The sequence below is a fragment of the Phoenix dactylifera genome, unplaced genomic scaffold, assembly GCF_009389715.1.
Source record: "Phoenix dactylifera cultivar Barhee BC4 unplaced genomic scaffold, palm_55x_up_171113_PBpolish2nd_filt_p 000085F, whole genome shotgun sequence".
NCBI classification, from domain to species: domain Eukaryota; kingdom Viridiplantae; phylum Streptophyta; class Magnoliopsida; order Arecales; family Arecaceae; genus Phoenix; species Phoenix dactylifera.
In genome coordinates, this window is record NW_024067677.1 from 114,446 (window position 1) to 120,031 (window position 5,586).

A 5,586-nucleotide genomic window follows, 5' to 3' on the forward strand; every position below is an offset into this window, starting at 1 on the left:
GCCGGTTCAGATAGAGGCATGGTCCAGCCCAGCTCAGCCACTTTCAGCCCTAACCGAAATAAAAATAAATAAATAGAAAAAATTAAATAAAGAGCAAAAAAGTTTGTTGCGGAGATCACCTTGGTAATCATTGGAAACTAGGCTGTTAACGAAGCCGAGCCGAGCCGAGCCTCCCAGGGCTCGGCTCGGCTCGTTTCACCAAACTCCCCGGCTCGGGCTCGGGCTCGGGCTCGGTACCGAAGCCCAGTATTGGGCTCGGGCTCGGGCTCGGGCAGCACAGCTTGGGCTCGGGGCTCGGGCTCGTGAAGCTCGTTTGCCCAAGCCCGAGCCCGAGCCCGAGCTCGAGCCCGCCCCATCCCCATCTCCGTCCCTGTCTCCGTCGACCGTCGGAGAGAAGAACGAGCAGCCGCCAGTCGAGCTCGGTTCTGGCGGTTCGTCGAAGAAGAATGAAGGAAGAAAAGAAAGAAAAGAAGAAGAAAAGAAGAAAGAAGGATAAAAAAGAAAGAAATATAAAAAAAAAGAGAGAGAATGGACTCACCTCGTCGCGTGCGGCGGGCCGCCGGCTTCGGCCGCGAGCACCGCCGGCACGGGCTTCGGCCGCAGGCACGGCCGAGGACGCCACGAGCTCGGCCGCGGCCCGACCCTCCCGTGCAAGGGACTCCCCTCCTCTGTGACTCTGTAGCAGTCTCGCCGCCGTCGCCGGTGGAGAAGTCGGCAAAGAGGGGAAAAGAGAGAGGGAAGAAACGGAGAGGAAAGAGGGGGAGGAACAACCCTATCCAGTCTCCGATCGAAACCTCCAGAACCGAGCTCGGCATCAGCGGCGGGAGGGAGGCAGCGAGGCATCGGCGGCGGAGGAGGAAGGCGAGAGGGGAGGGGAGGGACACTCGGAGGGGAGGGACACCCGGAGGAGGGGAGGGGAGGGACACCCGGAGGTCCCGGACGCTTCTGGAGAAAACCCAGACTCAGAAGAAATGAGAAGAAAAATAAAAAAAAAAAAGAGGAGGTGGGACTAATTAACGGATTGCGTTTGGGTTAACGGGCTAAGTCCGAACCCAAACCAATCCAATTCGATTTTGGAGCCCTCTTTGGGGCTCGTTTGGGCTCGCGAGCTGCTCGGGCTCAGATTTAAACGGGCCTCATTTTGGGCTCGGGCTCGGGCTCGTTTGACTAACGAGCCGACTCGAGCCGGGCTTTTACCGAGCCGAGCCCGAGTAGCTCGGCCCGTTGACAGCCCTATTAGAAACAGCCGAAGCCGCACTAGGGCTTGTGGGTGCTTCTGCTTCCACGAGGTGGTGCATGACATCGAGAGCGCACATGATGCCGTTGATGGTGTGCTAGAAGCTGCGCGCCGAACCATTTTCACCGCTCGTCGAAAATGAAGACAAGCAAGGAAGAGGTTACTGGAATTATGGCACCGACTACGGAAAGAATAAAAACAAGAAAATGATGGCATCGGTGGAAGGAGCCCATGAAGGACCTCTAGTCAAGCGCACAGATACGTCAGTCTGATGACGACGTGTTCTTACAGGGCAAGGAACGAATCTTTAGCCATATTGGACTTCGACAAGGATGGGACTAATAAGCACACAGATACATTCAGCCTGATGACGACGTTTTTCCCACAGAGGAAGGAACGAATCTTTAACCTGATTACAGAATTTCATGCAGGAGGCCCGCGTCTCACATTTTCATTGGTCGGACAATCGTAGGTGGGACCGCTGCACCAACCAATCGTGTTTGACCAGCTCTCCATGCAGCAAAGAAGTCTTCGCTCATGCCAAGAAAATTATAGCTCGGATGGCTGTACCTACCTATCGTGTTTGACCCACTCTCCTTAATTTGTACCCAGGAAGTCCTCGCGCATGTAATGTTATACATCGCCTATTAATTAGTATATGAATGATTTGCAATGAAAACTATTGCATCATAAAAGTTATACAAGGATATATAGGTGATAAAATCTAATTCATCGTTAAATAATTAGTATTCTGTAATAAAAATATATATGTTATCAAAAAACACTATGTTTAACTTTGAAATATTATCATTGTTAATAGTTAATTAGATAATTAACAACGAAAATAATTTTTGTTGAAAATTTATACACTACAGAATTTATGACGTCTTCACGGCAGCCGGGGGAACCAGATCCACACCAATACCGTTTCTATGGCATCCAACCCCTGTACGAAGTTGGGCACCTATGGCTCCATGGCCAGAAGCTAGCCCGCTACCTCCCACGGACCTCCGGTGAGGGCTCGGTCCCGATCCGTCGTTGATCTAAACCTTAGAGTGAGGTGGTCGTCGACGAGAGGCACAAGCACCATCTCCACTTTCATTTTTCCTCGGGCCTCCAAGTCCTTGGCCACCTAGTCCGCCAGCACTCGCCGACCGAAGCTTCGGACCACCACAGCTAGGCTGTCCTACTCCCTTCGCGATGCTTCTATTGGCTCCTCTGGCAACTCGAGTACGGCCATAAACATCTGCCGGAGGTTTTCCATCTCTGCTTCCAAAGCCCGATGGGTCGTGCAGACCCTATGCTTCTCCCAAGCCACCGGTTCCTGGCCTTGCATCGGCAGCTGCGCCCGACCCTCGCTTCCGGCAGCCCCCGCCGCCGCCTTGCCTGTTTTTGCCTTCGCGTCAATCTCCACCGTACACAATTTTTGATGCAATTGCCCCTCAGAGCGAACCAGCCGTTATTGAACGGTACTCCCATTTTTTTTTCTGATTTGAGGAGCTTGGAGAGCCGGCTTTGGTGCATCGGAGTGGATTGGATGAGTAGCGCACTTTCCGTTCAACTCAATCAAGGTATGACTGCTAGAGAATGAGGGAAAAAGCAGCACGATGTAAATATATCGTTAGAAAAAGATTTTACCAAAGTATAGAAATTATTAAAAAAAAAAAATCTCACAAACCTCGTGGGCTAAGCAACTATATGCCTCTTAACAATATGGGATAATCTATCAAAGCAAAATTAATAAAGTAGCAGGGGCCAAGAGCGCGGGGCTGGACTTTGCGAGCATCGGCAAGCGATAGATCCTGGTCTTTGGATGCTCCGCCGCGAGGCTACGGCAAAGATACTGTGGGTGGGATGATTTTGACCGTCCGGGAAATTGGAGGGCTGAGGAAGCGATAGAACCACCCAAAACCTGACCGGGAACGCGATCAAGAAGGACGCGGTCATAGCGTTGGAAACCATTATGCCTGTAGATTTGTAGATCACAATGGAGGCTGCAGCAGCGGTTGTGCTTTTATAGAGGACAACCATGTTGCCCGTTGACGCAGACCCAAGAATACAAAGAGACAAAGTTTGACGTGAAGTCTTACCTATCCGAAGGGTTCGTTTGCGTGTGGTCCTGAAACCATTTATCTGAAAAAAAATTGTCAGAAATGTAATTACCGACCCCTCCCTGAACTCTTCAGTATTCCTTTAACATCCAGTCTCTATTCCATCCCTTCCCATTCTGAAATTCCAACTCTATCCTTCTCCACCCAACCCCTCGTCTGCTAAAAAAAAAAAAAGAAAAATTCTAGCAACAAGGGCTCAACTTCCAAGTCTCATCCATCTTTTTCTTCAATTCCTCATCCACCAACTCCGAAGGAAATAGATCTCTCCTCATAAATAGGGATGGATCAATACCATCCTATATATTCGAATATGTTTCCGCCTGCACCGCGGCTGGTCAAGAAAATGCATCTGCAATCTTCAAGATCGGCCAACACAGCATGGGACGCCAGTCACGCCACCCGCTTGAGCGCTGCCTGGAAATCCTCGTAGGCTATAGAAAGTGAGGTAGTCGATGCTCTGGAAATTGTTTGTCCCGTTGTATAATATAGCCAATGATGATTGACATGGTTGCAGACAAGGCACCTTCTCTCTCCCTCTCTATCGATCGTTTGCAATAACGCACCACAAGCATGAACCAACAACCATTATCTTATCTATTTTGGGCTTATGGATATTATAGGAATGCATGACGGAGTCGAAGCGGGTGAGAGAGATGCCTGGGGCTACAAACTGGCCCAAAGAATGGGTTGATTAATTTAGACCTATGAATTTGGTAGATATCATTAGGAAGATGTCAAACTCATTTGTTGATTCTTACATTGGTGGCATGCAAAACTTGACCCGAGCATGACCTGGTGAAACCCAATAAAGTTATTAGATCAAAGTAAACTAGTCCTGACCTGGCCAAGCTAGAAAATGAATCAAAACCATTAGAGGAAAATTTAATTCAGCTGTTTCCTGACAAAGAATGAGCCCTTTTATGTCTTAAAGTAGAGCAATTCATTTTATGAATCTGGTTTTGACCTCGCGCGACTCATTCCCATTCTTTGTTCTTTTCTATCGGTTGTGATCTTTCCTCGCCCGTTCGAACCACTAATTTCTTTTTGAGAGTTTGTCATAAGGGATTAGAGTTCTATTTGGAGGGTTATTACCTAAGTGCCATGTAAACAACATCTTTCACTTATAGGATGTAATAACCTAGTGTTGTTGGGGCTTGTCGACCGGCCCGAATAGGCTAGGCCCAAGCCAATTGCACGCCCAGCTCAACCATCGGTTTGTGGGCCGGCACGAAGAGGCCAAGCCTAAGGCCATTGCGCCATGTGGCACGATGCAGGTGGAAAAGAAGACTCCGATCGGAATCTTCTTTCTCTACCAATTTCTTTGGAGTTGGAGACTCCTAAAGGGAAATCTAAGTTCAACTCGAACTTTAGGATCATGCCTGTTTAACTCTCCTCCTCCTCCCTTGAGTTTCACTGCCAAAAATTGCTGTCAATTCCAAGCCTTCTTTCTCTAAGTCTCCTCCTTGATTCCTCGCCAAAATGAGCCACCGGAAGTTTCACCGGACCGAGGTAAGAGTCCTTAATCTTCTTCTTCTTCTTCTTCTTCTTCTTCTTCTCCATCGTCTTAGCCTTCGATTCACTTTGATTTGAGCCGACAAATCCCTAGTTTTTCTTCCAAAATAGGGGTGCGCTGTTTCGGCTCCTTTCTTCTAGGTTTTGCCGCCGGTGGCCACCGAGATTGGCTAAGATTTGCAGCGCTTAGATACCCCAGTAATCGAGTGACTTTGGGTTGGGGAGACAGCCACAGTGATGGCCGAGCCAATGGGTTGATTGGTGAGGATTTTTCTCTTCTTTCTTGCGCTAGCCAACCACCGTCGCTGATGGTGCCTTGGTAGACCGACCGCCCTGGGCTGCTGCCACCGAAGATGGCTTCCATGTTCACACCGCCATCGGACACAGATTCCATGGCCCCCTGATCCAAGAAAAAGAGGGAGAGATCGACTCTCCCCTATTTTAGAGAAGAAGAAGAGTCTTCTCGCTCTTCATTCTCTCTCCTCACTCCTCTCTCTCTTGATTTCTCTTTCTTTGTTTCTCTCTTTCGCATGATTCTATGGATCCTGCAGGAGAGTCCCATATATTCTCATTGTAGAATCGAGTCGACTCTAGTAGAGAATCCTAGAGCAGTACTGCTACGACCAACCATCGTGCTAGCTTTATCCTAACCATCGCCGAGTACCGTTGGACTCTATCATCATAAATCTCTATTGTGTTATATATACCATGGTCTAATTCTTGTTT

At 48.8% G+C, this 5,586-nt stretch overlaps 1 long non-coding RNA gene across 1 annotated transcript; it reads right to left on the reverse strand.

Moving 5' to 3' along the window:
* Positions 1–1,170: 1,170 nt before the first annotated feature.
* On the reverse strand, positions 1,171–3,256 carry LOC113461137. The gene is made up of 3 exons (XR_005507078.1): positions 2,916–3,256; positions 1,527–2,814; positions 1,171–1,418 (listed from the first exon to the last, which is right to left on the reverse strand). It is a non-coding gene; the product is annotated as an uncharacterized LOC113461137 (long non-coding RNA).
* Between the last annotated feature and the right edge of the window lie 2,330 nt (positions 3,257–5,586).